The following is a 15,607-nucleotide window of genomic DNA, read 5'->3' as shown; positions in this document are numbered from 1 at the left end:
GAGGATATTGATGACAATTTTTGATCGGTCTCACCTATTGGATGGGGCGAATCACTGCCACAACAACAACAACAAGGCCTTGGGGAGTGTTATCTATGTTGATGGTCCTTCGCCGGATGCAGATCCGGTACGTTCCGTTACCAAGCCCGATCATCTCGGGAACGATTTGTTATGACCACATGCGACCCTCTAGTTCGGGGTCGCCAGAGCCTCGGCTGTTAATGAAAAGGATTCCACGAATAGGTGAGGTTGACAATTGGTTTGGAGAAGCTATATATTGCGCTGTCATCCTGAAAGGGTTGCGCTACACACCCCTTGAATATATTTGGTATTTTAGCCGCCTCTTACGACAGGCATACCTACCCTGGCCAAACCTAGTTCTGGATACTGTAACAGTTTAAACTCTTTACTTGTCCAGAATCAACCCCGACATACGTAATGTATGTCCTGCATGTGGAGTGCCCCACATGACACCAACCATCTTTTTAAATTGTAATCTGGAACCAACGCCTCTTAACACCGCTCTCACTATGGTCTACCCCTGTTGAAACTGCAAGGGTAGGATATTGCATATTAATAACAGTGTTCACTGGGCGCGCCCTGGCAAAAGCGTTTACCGATTCTGTGTGGATTTGGCTTAGGGCCAAACTTATGTCTGTTTGGATTAAACGGCTGTGTTGGCAGGTGCCGGATCTCGTCTTAGTGCTTATGGAGATGTTCCCTTAACCCCCATGGAGGCGGGGCTAGCTTAAGCAGTTGTTTGCTATGCTGTTCGGTTTGAGACAATTTAGCAAAAACTGACGGTTCAGCATTTCGTTGTGCTCTTTAATGTGTGCAGGTGGTGTGCGGGGGTCATAAGGAGACATCCAGTGGCAGTTCTGATAGCAGTATTTTGACAGGCCTACAGCCTTTTCCAGTATGTGTTTTTATTTCATATTACCTCGCTTTCGTGTTTATCCACAAACTTCAGTACAAAATTTTGGATCCTAAAGTCTTACAACTTGTCCGAATTTTCGGAATTTTGCGTTCCAGTTTTGGCTCTCTTCATCGAACCCAAAAAAAGTGCTCAACCCTGCTCTGCAGCTGTAAAAAATAGGGCAAGATGGTGGACTCGTCAAACAAAGCAAACATCTCACGAAACGCTTTTCAGGAAAAAATTTCCAAACATCCGATTCGTGGCTGGTTGCAAAATTAGGTCTGGCTAAAATATGCACCAAATTAGGAAAGCATTTCAATAAACTCTCAACTTTTAAAAATTTAGGCAATAGTCTAGACCAGGTGCCGACTGCTAATACGCTTCTAAAAATATTGACCCCGACAACAATAATCCGAAGGGGGAAATTGAAATTTTAACTCGTTCAAAAGATATTAACGAAAAACCGAAAAGTTACCGCGGGTCCCTCCGAAACCGGGGACAGGATCTATAGTATTTTTTGCGCAGACCACCTTTCTGAGTTGGCAGCGTTCGGGCGCTTAGAAAAAATTACCCTGGACGGCCCACCAATGGGGTGGGGTCAAAATTAAATGCGTGCAAAATCCCTTTGTACACAAAATATTTTTCAGTACACAACAACATTGCAACAACCACATGGAAATTGCCAACTTCAACTGCAAATATCTCCGGACAGAGATAAAACTTTCCTTTTCCGCCTTCGGATTATTGTTGGCGAAGTCAATATGCGTCTTTTGACGCATCGCTCGCTCGATATTTTTGGACGCGTATTAGCAGTCGACCCCTGTTCTATACTTTTACCAAAATTTATATTTGATTTAATTTTTTAAGAATTATTTCGCTTTTGAATTCAGCATTACAATTTTCCTTTTGACAACTAACAATTTTTCTTTGCTGTAACAAAAAAGCTGATGCAGAAAATTTGTCATCTAGATTGCTCTAGTTTAATTTTGAGCAGACTTATAAAACAAAAATGAAAGTCTGTCATTAAAAGCCATTAATTAGTGAAATACATATTTTAACATGGAGTAATCTAGGGCAGCTCAATAAGCGAATTGTTGAAATCTGGATATTGCAAAATCTTTGGACTAATTAATGCTTCCTTTAGATAAACGAAAGCTTTTTGACATACTGTAGAAAGGTCCCTAACGCAATTAAAACAAAGAAGACTTCACTGCTTGAATTATGAATGTCGAATTGTGTTTATTCAAATAATTCAGCCTATTTATATTAGATTATTCTAAACATATTCTTACATATCTATTTACATTTAAGCTTACATACTTACATACATAACTACCTTAAACCAGGGATGCACCTTAACGTTAAGCTAATCGTTTATCAAAAAATTTCCACCGTTTCCGTTGAAACACTTCGAAATATTATCGATAAAGAAATTATCAAGATAAATTGTATCTCGTTTTTAACCGAAACGAAAAGCTTTCGTTAATGTTAAAAACGTTAACGAAAACGTGATACTTTATGTTTGAATGGCAACAACGAGCGCACATACACACACAAACTCTATGTAATTTGTTTGTGTAATTCGTTGGTGGTAATGTCAAAAATACTCTGAGAAATGTTCGTACTGTCAAAATTCATGAGAAAAGTTGCAATCAGCTTGGATAATGCTTTCACCTTTAATGACTCCGCCATCAATCAGCTTTGCCAGCATAGTTTGAAATTAATAATCAACATAAACGATTTGATTTCGTTTTGATATGGCAGAAAACGAAACGAAATCATTTCGTTAATTTGACGATCTTAACGTTAATAAACGAAACGAAATGACTTCGTTTCGTTTATTAACGTTGATTATCGTAACGAAATGATATCGTTTCGTTGGTTAAGCATGCCTGCCTTAAACATACATACCTACATACCTACATACTACTCGGCACAAAATATGTACCTACATATATGAGCTGCAAGTTGCAGGAATGCAAATTGCTGGGATTCAAATTCGTTTGGTTGTGTGTTGTACACGTCTGTTTATTAATGGCTGTGTCAGCATTAATTCTCAAATGCATTTTTATGTGTTGATGAACATTTAGACTATTTTTGTAGCAGGTTAGAATATTAGACTGATTTAAATATTTTGGATTAAATTGAATTGTTGGCTGCTTACACTACATCTCCCTTTGTTTTTTTTTTAGAATGCTTATGCATTTGGGGAATGCATGAGTATTCTATTTTCGTAAATTAATTCTACTTTTGTATTTTAATGTTTGTAGGTTGAACATCTTCTTATTCTACTAATTTAAGTCTGTTTTTGTGTATTTTTATTTGCCTATTCTCTATGTTACTACTAAATTTTTGCTTATCCTCATTTCCTATTCTAGATGGGATTAAGGTATCATAATTTTTATTATTAGTATTTTCTTCTTCATCGATTTCTTCTACCTTGTAGGGGATTAATGTAAAATTATTGTTTTCATCGATGTTTACTACTCTAAAGGGCCCTTTATATCTATTATCTAACTTATGTCCTGATTCATTTTTTACTAACACTACATCTCCTATTTTTATTTCCTTATAGTGAATATTTTTATCATAACTAATCTTTTGTTTTTCTTTAGCCTCTTTTACTAATTTAAAGGCTCTATCCTGTGCTATTTGTAACCTATATTTAATTTCTTTATCGTAAGCCTCATAATTGTACAATGGGCTTACCGTATTTTCTTGTAGAAATTGTAAGTCTGGGGTTTTTTTGCCAAAGATCAATTCAAATGGACAATAATTATGGACTGTAGATGGGGTAGTATTGTAACAGTATGCAAAATATTTGAGATATTCATCCCAGTCATCTTTGTTAATGGATATGTATGAGCGCACATATTCATTAAAAGTTCTATGACTACGTTCAACCGTGCCTAAAGTTTGGTGGTGATACGGCGTAGATGTTTTGTGCTCAATATTGAGAAGTTTACATAGTTCTTCAAACAGGCTATTTTTATATTCAGATCCCATATCCGTTATTATTGTTTTCATACTTCCATAAATTAATATGAAATTCTCGATTATGGCTCTGGCTACTGTTTTTGCATGTTTGCTTTGTATAGGAATTGCTACTAAGTATTTAGTTAAATCACATATTAGAGTGACAGCGTATTCGTTTCCATTTAATGATCTTGGTAAAGGTCCAATTGTATATATTTGTACTGTTTCGAACGCCTTTGGTGGTGTTTCAGTTAAAATCATTAGTTCTTTTAAATTTTTATAAATTTTATTTTTATTGCAATTAACGCATTTCTTTATGTATCTTCTGATATCATTTTTCATATTTTTCCAGTAATATTTTTGTCTTATTTTATTAGTTGTACGATTGATTCCTGGGTGGTCACCATTAACAGGATTATCGTGATATTTTTGAAGAATCTTTAATTTTATCGTTTTCCGTCACATGCACAACCTCCGGAGTTAATGCAATAGTTAAATTTTTGAGAACTTTGGTACCTATTTCTTTAAATGTGTCTACCCGGGCATAATTATCTTTAAACAATTTGTCTCCTAAGGACAACTGTATTTTCTTAATTCCCAAATTGCCGGCTTTTCCCATAAGCCTGGTAAAGAATTGGCCTAAGTCAATCTTCGCCTCAACAATTTGATTTATTTCACTACAAATTTTCTTTCCTTTTTTGAAATATAATTTCGGAGGATCGAAAACGAGCTGGACTAGTCTTTTTACTTCACATTTATTAAGCGCTTCGTATATTATAGGGTTCTCTTTGTGACTTTTCTTCTCTTCATTTTTATGACTGTTATTACTGGAATTCTTTTTAGTTTGCGATCTTGTCGTTACTTTCATTATTTCATATGCCTGTACTGACATTTCTTTCAACTCGTTGATATCTATTCGTGACAGAGCGTCTGCCACGTAATTTTCTTTTCCTGCTATGTACTCCACCCCAAAGTCATACTCTTCCAAATCTAGCCTGATTCTAGTTAATTTAGATGAAGGGTTCTTTATTGAGATTAAATACGTTAAAGGTCGATGATCCGTTTTCACTGTGAATTTTCTGCCATAGACATATGGTCTGAAATATACAATTGCCCAATGTATGGCCGCTAATTCTTTTTCGATCGTGGCTTTGTTTATTTCGCCTTTTGTAAATGATCTTGAGGCATAGGCAATGGGCAATTGTTTTCCCTCATATTCTTGGCTTAGCACAGCACCGCAAGCATAACCACTTGCGTCGGTTGTAATAAAGAACTCTTCATCAAAATTGGGGTATTGTAGGATATTTGGACTAACTAGTGCATTTTTTAGGTAATTAAAAGATTTCTCGCAGTCGTATGTCCAATTGAAAATTACAAGTCTTGTTAGTATCCTGGCATATTCCGCGAAATTTGGTATGAATCTTCTATAATAATTACAAAATGCGACAAATCTTTTTGCTTCATCGGCATTTTTGGGAGTTGGGTAGTTTTGAACAATTTTAAATTTGCTTGAGTCTGGTAAAATTCCAGTACTTGTGCATTTATGTCCAAGATAAGTGACTTCTTGGCTGAAAAATAGGCATTTGTCCGGATGTAATTTTAAATTATATTTCCTACATGTGGAGAATACATCCCGTAAATTTTTAATTATATGTTTTTCAGAGCATCCCAACACCACTAAATCGTCCATGTACAAGAATGCTTGTGATGGTTTTAGACCTGCGAATGCCAATGTCATCATCCTCGGGAATGAGTTTGGCGCTACTTTGAGGCCATAAGGTAATCTCTTGAACCGATAAGTACCGTTGTCTGCTGTATAGGATGTTATATCTCTTGGTTCTGGGTTGAGTTCTATTTGGTGAAATCCTGACATTAAATCTAGGTATGAGAAATATTTTGCTCTTCCCAATTGATCCAGAATATCATCTATTCTAGGCAAAGGGAATTTATCAGCCGTTAATTTTTTATTTATTTGTCTGAAATCGACCACTAATCTCCACCTTTTTTCTTCTTTGCCCGGAAGAGATTTTTTAGGTACTAATAGAATAGGGCTGTTGTACTCTGAGGTTGAAGGTTCAATAATATCATCTTGAATTAGTTTATTTACTTGTTTATTTATTTCATTCTTATGTGCTTGGGGTAGTCTATAATTTTTAATGTACACAGGAGTGTTGTCCTTCAGATGCAACTTTTGTTTGTAGAAGTTGTTGGTCGTAATTGGTTCTGTTTCTAATGAGAATATATCAATGAATTCTGAGCATAATGTGTTGAGTGATTTACTAGCGAATGGTGGGAAATTTTTATTTAATCTTTCTAACTTTTCTTTACTATTATCTTTCCATTGAGGTGTATTTTCAATTATTACATAATCCTCTAAACTTTCTGTTTTGATGTCATAATCTTGAATGATTGCATGTTTATCTGTTGTATTTATGATTCTGATTAAAGCTTGATTTGAGTTTACTATAGTGTTGGCTACAAAAATGCCCTTAGTCAATTCTTGATGAGGCACTAATAGTTCCTTATTGTGACTATTGATATGAACCTGTCTAACTACTTCAGCTCTAGCGGGTATTGTAATGCTATTAATTGTTGGTTTATTTGTCATTTGTATAACTATATCTTCTGGGTAGTCATATGGTCCTAATATTAGGCTGTCGCCAATCTTATTATAATCTAATATGCAATTATATTTTTTAATGAAGTCGAGTCCCAAAATTCCATCACATGGGATTGGGAAATTGTCTTCTACTATGTGAAACTTATGTCGTATTAAAAAACTATCATCTGTTAGATCTGATTTTACTGTTCCAAGTGTGCTTGTTATGCCTCGGCCTATACCTTTTAAATCTGTGATTTGTGAGTTATTTATTGTGACATTACTGTCAATTTGACCCTTCTTTATTATTGAGATATCCGCTCCTGTATCTATCAGGAACGTCGAAGTTGACTTATTTAGGGTAGTATTGGAAGATATGTAGCTGTTTAGATGCAAGTTGAATGTGCATACTTTATTACCGTTAGAATTTACTGTTGGGGTGGAGTTGGCTGGTTTTCCTGTTGGTTTATATTACGGAGGTTCCTTGTGTTACCCTGATTGGATGATCTTGACTGACCTCCAAAATTGCGTCTTTGGATATTATTATTTTGTCTATTATTATTGTTGTTGCTATATCTGTTAGTGTTACCGTAATATCTTCAGTTTTGGTTACTTCTATAATTATTATTTTGGTAGCTTCTTCGGAAGTTACCTCGGTAATTACCTTGCGAGCGCGTCAAGCGTAACACTGTATTTGGGTTACCCGTGACTTCAGTATAGCTATTCGTGAATTTTGAAATAGCCTCGTTTATAGATGTGAACGTTCCTGCCTGCATTATTAGTTTTACTCTTTCGTTAGCCGAGTTTTTACACATGGCTTTTACAGCTGATTGTGTGGCATATTTGGTTGCCACATCAGGTGCAAGTCCGTCTGATATGTAAGCACCTTCTAACGATTTTGTTAATTTTTCTATTTCTGCAGTGTACTGGTTAGCTGTTTTACTGCGCTGTTGAATGTTTAGGAGTTTTGCTGTCAAAACCTCTACAGATTCACCTTTAATTGCTGAACTCAACTTTTGCCTTATTTCTAGTATTGAGTTTTCGGTGCTCAAAAGGTTTCTAGCTGTTCCCTTGAGCTTTGTTTTTATCATGGAGACTGCTATGGTCTCGTGAGTATCCTTAATTTGTTCTGGGATATCCAGTGCATCTAAGAAGCTATGTAAGTTCTCATGTTTACCATCAAACTCAGGCAGGATTGACGAAGCCGTTTTTAAGAATTCTACTGTGGTTTGAGCCATTTTGTCTTTTCTTGTTTGGTAGTTTGGCGTCTCTGTTAAACTTTCTTTTTGTTCCTGTTTTTCTTCTTCTTTTTGTTCTACTTTTGATTCTTCTAAATCAGATGCTGACTCCAGAAGGAATGTGTTATAGTCTATTTCTATTTCTTTCTTAAAACTCGTTGGTACTATGAAGTCAATATCATATCTTGCCAGTGAGGACACCAATTTGTCCCTAATGCTGGAAAAAATTTGATATGCTTGGTCTTTTCGATTGCTGTCGAGTTTACCATTTAGCTGTTGAATTATTTTTTTATTTTGTTAAACGATTCAACTATTATTTTAAGATGCTTTACTACTGTTTCTGTCTTAATTTTTGTATTTTTATTAATACATTTGTCAGATTTTTCTCCTATCGTTTTTTCTTCTATGAGTAGTTTAACGATATCTTCCCATTTGCCCATTGGGGATGGCTGTTAAAATTTTGTTAAGCCTTATCTAAACCGTCTGGGCGGCTAGCATATCACTTTTTTTTGGAATTTATTATGGGTTGAGTAGAGTTTCAGAAACAAACTTATGCAACTGACTACGCAAATTATTAGAAGCATGATTTTGATAGTATCTAGTGCTTCAGTATGGTCTACTACTTGGACTGAGTTTACAACGTTTGCCGTTGGTTTTTCTATTTTCGATTCTTGGCCTCCCATCCAAAAAAAAATAATATGAAGACAAAAAATTTTTGGTTTTTAAAATTTTTTTCTTTTTTTTTTTTAATATATTAGTCCTTTCTTCCCATAAATTTGACCTCGAATCTATATAACTCTTCAGGTGTTGTTGCTTGGCGTTTCGTACGTTCCACATAGTTGGTTCTCTAGGCATATCGATAAGTTTCCACCACCATTTCAAAAATACCAGCTGTTTTTCTTCATCTACAACTTTGATTTCATTTTTAAGGTCCTCAAGTGGGCCTTTTACATAAGTTTTAATCTTTCTTGGTCTTTCCATAATTTAAAATTAATAGTTTTACAAAATTATATATTTTTTTTTTCAACACCCTAATATTTACATTGTTGTATTCGGTTTTTTATGTTTGTAACTATTGTTTCTTAATTCCTTAATTTCTTTTTTTAGTTGAATTTTCTCTGCCTGATTAGTGCTTAAGTTTATTTTTTCATAGATCTTGGCTATTGATTTTCGTATGCCAAATTGCTCTCCTCCTCTTTTTCTTTTTAATTTGACCGGCTTTGGAACTTTAGGTTCCTCAATTTTTTGAATTTTGTTCCTCTTTCTATACTCTTCAATTATTATTGGCTTAGGGCCTTGGTTTATTTTCTCGGGTGTTTTCTTTTCACCTTCTAGGAAATTTTAATTTTGTCTAACTAAAAATAAATGTAAGGCGCGATAACCTCCGAAGAGATCTAAGGCCGAGCTTCTTTTCCAATTTGCGTCGTGCTCCTCTTGATTTTCCCTACAAATTGGCCGGACGGGACCTACATGTTTTATGCCGACTCCGAACGGCATCTGCAAGGCAGATGAGTTTTCACTGAGAGCTTTTCATGGCAGAAATACACCCGGAGCGCTTGCCAAACACTGCCGAGGGGCGACCCCGCTTAGAAAAATTTTCTTCTAATTGAAAAACCTTATTTCTAAAATTTTGATGTTGCTTTGCCCGGGAGTTGAACCCAGGGCATACGGTGTGATAGGCGGAGCACGCTACCATCACACCACGGTGGTCTAACTAGTTTATAAAAAATTTGGTCAAACTGACTTTGATTTTGTATGTCCTCTTCTGGGAACATAATTCAAGAAGCAGTAAACAAATTTTTTTACAGCAAAAATATAATTTTTGCTTGTCAATAGGCAGGCGCTAGGTTGCCCGAATATTTTTTTTTTTTTTTAAATAATGGTTAAAGAAATGACTTCATACTTAAGCTAGTGTATTTATTATACTTATAATTATCATGCTCCTCTTGTTTATCACCATTGAAAATGTGGTACGCTTCACGAGATCAGTGTCATTCTTGCTCTGGGACTATGCTAATATCGTTCCAATTTAAATGTATTTTCCGTTGAAGTAATTGCCACAATATGCTAATTTTCTTGTATTTTCCGTTGAAGTAATTGCCACAATATGCCAATCTTCGTGTATTTTCCGTTGAAGTAATTGCCACAATATGCTAATCTTCGTGTATTTTCCGTTGAAGTAATTGCCACAATATGCTAATCTTCGTGTATTTTCCGTTGAAGTAATTGCCACAATATGCTAATCTTCGTGTATTTTCCGTTGACGTAATTGCCACAATATGCCAATCTTCGTGTATTTTCCGTTGACGTAATTGCCACAATATGCAAATCTTCGTGTATTTTCCGTTGACGTAATTGCCACAATATGCTAATCTTCGTGTATTTTCCGTTGAAGTAATTGCCTCAATTTTTATTATTGGTGCCCGACTTTAACACCTTCTCTTTTTTTTTTTTTCTTTTTACAAGGCTTAGGCTGTAATCAGCCAGAAAAATCCTGCCGGCTATGACATTAGGCTGAAAAATCAGCCAGTAGCATCATAGGCAGGATCGCCATGTAGAAAGGTCCCTAACGCTATTAAAACAAAGAATACTTCAGTGCTTGAATTATGAATGTCGAATTGTGTTTATTCAAATAATTCAGCCTATTTATATTAGATTATTCTAAACATATTCTTACATATCTACACTCAGAGAAAAACGCCGTTCTAAAATCCAGCACCACCGGACTCAACTCAAGCTTTTCATGTTCTTACTTTTTTGTTCTTGAAAAACGAAGGACCTGTTCTTAAAACAACAACCTTGTTCTTGAACTGACACCATTTTCTTGAAAAAAGAACGGCCGGTCTTAAAATATGAACAAATGTTCTATTAATGAGAACGATGTTCTTAAATCAAGCCCAAGAAAAAAAAACGGTACAATCCGTGTGCACTATAATGTTAAATACACCATTTGGCACCAGCTATCAAGCAGTTGAAGTGGCCCAGCGGCTATGATGTTGCGCTTGCGATCGTGTTGCGCGAGTTCGATCACCGCCAAACTCTGAATTTTTTAAAACAATTTTTTTTTTTGTTCTATTTTTTTTAACTCTTATTTTTCGTTCAGTTACATTCACATATCCACAGGTAATTCTCAAACTTGTTATGAAATGTTTTAAGTATATATGCAGATTACATCTTTAAATAAGAATAATTTCTCAATAAGAGAAATGTATGAGAAAATGCTTATTATGCATTTTTTCTTAAACTTTTGAATTTTAATAACAATTTTTTTGTTGTAAATATTCTTTATTTATGACAAAAATATTATTATTAATAAAAATTAAATAAATATATTTAAAAAAATACTTTCCCTCCCACCAAAGATCAAGCACGAACCGTTCTTAAATTGAGACCGAAAAATGTTAAATCGGCCCCAAATCGTTCTCGAAGCGTGAGAACGAAAAATCCTAAATCAAGCACAGAAGGTTCACACATCAATACCAAAGTGGTCATAAAATACGAACGGTGTGCTTGGAAAAACTGTTCTTAAAACAAGCCCATCGGTCACAAGTTAAGAAAAAACGTACTTAACAGACTTTTGTCAACGAATGTTCTTAATTTTGAACTTGTTTCGTTCGTTTTAGAACGATTTTTTCTCTGAGTGTATTTACATTTAAGCTTACATACTTACATACATAACTACCTTAAACATACATACTTACATACCTACATACTACTCGGGACAAAATATGTACCTACATATATGAGCTGCAAATTTATGGGAAATGCTAACCTTGCAAGTTGCAGGAATGCAAATTGCTGGGATTCAAATTCGTTTGGTTGTGTGTTGTACACGTCTGTTTATTAATGGCTGTGTCAGCATTAATTCTCAAATGCATTTTTATGTGTTGATGAACATTTAGACTATTTTTGTAGCAGGTTAGAATATTAGACTGATTTAAATATTTTGGATTAAATTGAATTGTTGGCTGCTTACACTACAATTCTTCTGTCCAGTCGAAGGAGACATTCTTTTTACAGAGTCTAGTTAATATTCTTGAATATTGTGCGAAATTTGGTACAAATCTTCTATAGTAGTTGCAGAAAGCAACGAATCGTCTGACTTCATCAGCTGTTTTGGGTGTTGGATAGTTCTGAACAATTTCAAATTTATTTGGGTCGGGAAGGATTCCTTTGCTAGTGCATTGATGTCCTAAATAAGTAACCTCTTGACTAAAGAATAAGCATTTATCAGAGTGCAATTTTAAATTATATTTTCCGCAGGTTGAGAATACATCCCGTAAATTTATCATCATACGCTTTTCACAGCATCCTAATACTACTAGGTCATCCATATATAAAAATGCGTGTGAGGGTTTCAGACCTGCGAATTCTAAGGTCATCATTCTTTGGAATGAGTTTGGTGCTGCTTTCAAGCCATATAGAAGTCGTTTGAAACGGTAAGTGCCATTATCTGCTGTAAATGAAATAAAGTCTCTAGAATTTGGGTCGAGTTCTATTTGATGAAAGCCTGACAACAGATCTAAACATGAAAAGAATTTGGTCTTCCTAATTGATCCAAAATATCATCAATTCTTGGGAGTGGGAATTTATCTGCAGTTAGTTTTTTATTTACTTGTCTGTAGTCAATGATTAGTCTCCATCTTTTGTCTTTATTACCGGGTAACGATTACTTTGGTACTAATAGGATTGGGCTATTGTATTCGGACATTAAAGGCTCTATAATGTCATCTTTAAGTAACTTGTTTACTTGTGTCTTTATTTCATTTTTGTGTGCTTGCGGCAATCTGTAATTTTTAATGTAGACGGGGTTATAATTTATATGTAATTTTTGCTTGTAGAAATTGTTGGCTGTAATGGGTTTTGTTTCTAATGCGAATATATCTATGTATTCTGAGCATAGTGAATTTAATTGTTTACTAGCAAATTGGGGAAATTTTTTATTAAGTCTCTAATTTTTCTTCGTTATTAGAGATATTTTCTATAGTGCTTTTGATTAGTACGTAATCATTAAGATTTTCTGTTTTTATATCGCAGTTTTGAATAATTGCGATACTGTCAGTAGTGTTTATGATTCTAAAGAAAGTTAGACATTTGTTTACTATTGTATTGGCAATGAAGATTCCTGTTTTTAGTTGTTGATGGGGAATAAAAAGTTCAGAGTTGTTAGATTTTATATTAATTTGTCGAATTACTTCTGTTTTTTGGGGGGTATTGAGATTGTATTGATTGTGGGTGTATTTGTCATTTGAATTATTATATCTTGTGGAAAATCGCGGGGCCTTAGAATTAATCTGTCTTCATTTTTCCCATAATTTAAAATGCAATTATATTTTTTGATAAAGTCCAGTCCTAGGATTCCATCGCTTGGAATTGGAAAGTTATCATCTACTATGTGAAATTTGTGTGCTATCAAAAGATCATCTCCTATTAAATCTGCTTTGACTGTACCTAGTGTGTTTGTTACTCCCTGTCTAATGCCCATTAGATCTGTTATTTGTAAATTATTCATTGTGACATTATTGTCAATTTGACCCTTTTTTATAATTGATACGTCTGCTCCTGTATCTACTAGGAGAGTTGAAAGTGAATTATTTAGACTAGTTTTGGAGGATATGTAGCTGTTTAAGTGTAGATTAAGTATACGCACTTTTTTGTTATCTACTGTTGAGTTGGAGTGTTCTGGTTTTCCTGCTGGGTGAAATTACGTACATTCCCAGTATTTCGTGTTTGTTTGAATTTCTATTTCTGTTTTGAGGACTACCTGTTTGTCCACTTCCAATGTTATTATTCTGTCTAAAGTTGTTGAATCGGTTTGGTGGTCTAAATCTTCTATTCCGATAATTTCCGTAGTTGTTATTTCTGTATCCTCCACGGAAACCATTGCGATATTGGTTTTGTTGCCTTACGCTCATGATTGTATTTGAGCTGCCTGTTATTTCCGTACAACTATTAGTGAATTTGGAAATGGCTTCGTTCATTGATGTGAACGTTCCGGCTTACATTATCATCTTGACTTTGTCGTTAAAACAGTTCTTGCACATAGCTTAGACTGCTGCTTGTGTAGAATATCTATTAGCTAAGTCTGGGTTTAATCCATCAGATATGTAGGCTCCTTCCAGTGCCTTGGTAATTTTTTCCACTTCCTCAGTATACTGGTTTGCAGCTTTACTGCGTTGTTGTATGTTCATCAGTTTTGCTGTCAAAACTTCTACTGATTCACCCTTAATAACAGATTTCAATTTTGACTTTATTTCTTGAATTGTGTTTCAGTGCTAATAAGGTTTCATGCCGAGCCTTTTAGTTTTATCTTAATCAATGTTTTATTGTTCAAGAATATCAAGAGCATCTGGGAAACTGTTAAAATTCTCTGACCTACCATCGAACTCATGTAGGGCTGAAGATGCTATTTTGATGAAATCTACTACTGTTTGTGCCATTTTGGTGGTCGTATTTGGAACTTCGATTATTTTAGTATCTTTAGTTAATCGAGTCTGACTTGAGGAGGACTCCGACAAGAGGATATTGAAATCAATTTGATGGGTTTCTTCAATTGTAGTTGATACTGTTATTTCTATGTTGTACCTTGCGAGTGAAGATACTAATTTGTCTCTTACACTCGAAAAAATTTGGTGTGCCTCTGTCTGGTGGTTTTTGTGAGTATGGGATTTAATTTACGTATTGATTCTCCCAAATTATTTAGCGATTCTAAAATAATTGTTAAGTGTTTAGCTATTGTTTCAGGCTTTATTGAATTATTTTTGTTTATACATTTATATGATTTTTCTGCCTTGATTTCTTCTTCCGTTAATTCGTTATAAATCTTTTCTCATTTGTTCATTGGGTATGGTAGATAAAAAAAAAATCTTGCTAAACTTTATCTAAACCGTCGTCGCGGCTGGCATATCTCTTTTTTAGGATTTTGTTATGGGTTGAATAGAGTTTCAGAAACAAACTAATGCAACTAACTACACAGATGATTAGAAGCATGCCCTTAATGGTGCCTCAGTATGATCTATTACTTGGACTGAGTTTACAAAGTTTGCTGTTGGTTTTTCTATTTGTGATTCTTGGCTTCCCATCGTGAAAAATTAGGATGTAGACATTTTTTTTTTTTGTCTTTATTTTTCATTTATTCATCAGTTCTTCCTAAATATTTGACTTCGTACCTATATAACTCTCCATATTGTTGGTTCCCCAGGCATATTAATATCTTTCCAGAATTTTTTCAACCCTACTAATGTTTTTACCTCATCTATGATTTCTATTTCATTTTTAAGGTCCTCAAGTGGACCTTATACATAAGTCCTAGGCTTCTTAACTCTTTCCATGTTATTTAAATTCAATGCTTTTTGCAATATTTGATATTATTATTTTTTCGACACCCTGATGCTTATATTAGTGGTCTTGGTTTTTTATGTCCTCTTTTATTGGATGCTTCTTTTTATTTATAATTCTTAACTCCTTTATTTCTTTTTGTAATTTAATTTTTTCTGCCCTATCTGTACTCAAATTTATTTTTTCGTATAGTTTTGCTATAGATCTCCTATGGTTAGCTTGTTTTCCTCCTCTTTTTCTTTTTAGTTTGACTGGCTTTGGGACTTTAGGTTCCTCAATTTTTTTAACTCTATTTCTCTTCCTGTATTCCGCGATTGTCAGGGGATTAGGGCCTTGTTTGACTTTCTCGGGTTTTTCGTTTTTACTTGCAAATCTAAACTTAATTTAATCAATATATTAAAAACTTGGTCAAACTGATTTTGACTTTGTATGTCCTCTTCCGGGAACATAACTCAATAATTAGTAAAAAGCTTTTACAGCAAAAAATTGAATTCCTGCTTGTCAATAGGCAGCCGTTAGGTTGCAGGAATATTGTTAGTG

General features: G+C 34.5%; 1 pseudogene; it reads right to left on the bottom strand.

The window, feature by feature from the left end:
* Window positions 1-9,690: 9,690 nt before the first annotated feature.
* LOC137238988 (U6 spliceosomal RNA) lies at window positions 9,691-9,784 on the bottom strand (annotated as a pseudogene).
* Between the last annotated feature and the right edge of the window lie 5,823 nt (window positions 9,785-15,607).

Source organism: Eurosta solidaginis, chromosome 1 (genome assembly GCF_040869045.1).
Source record: "Eurosta solidaginis isolate ZX-2024a chromosome 1, ASM4086904v1, whole genome shotgun sequence".
Lineage (NCBI taxonomy): Eukaryota > Metazoa > Arthropoda > Insecta > Diptera > Tephritidae > Eurosta > Eurosta solidaginis.
The sequence above is the reverse complement of the archived record's forward strand: the minus strand, read 5'-3'. Positions and strand labels throughout refer to the sequence as shown.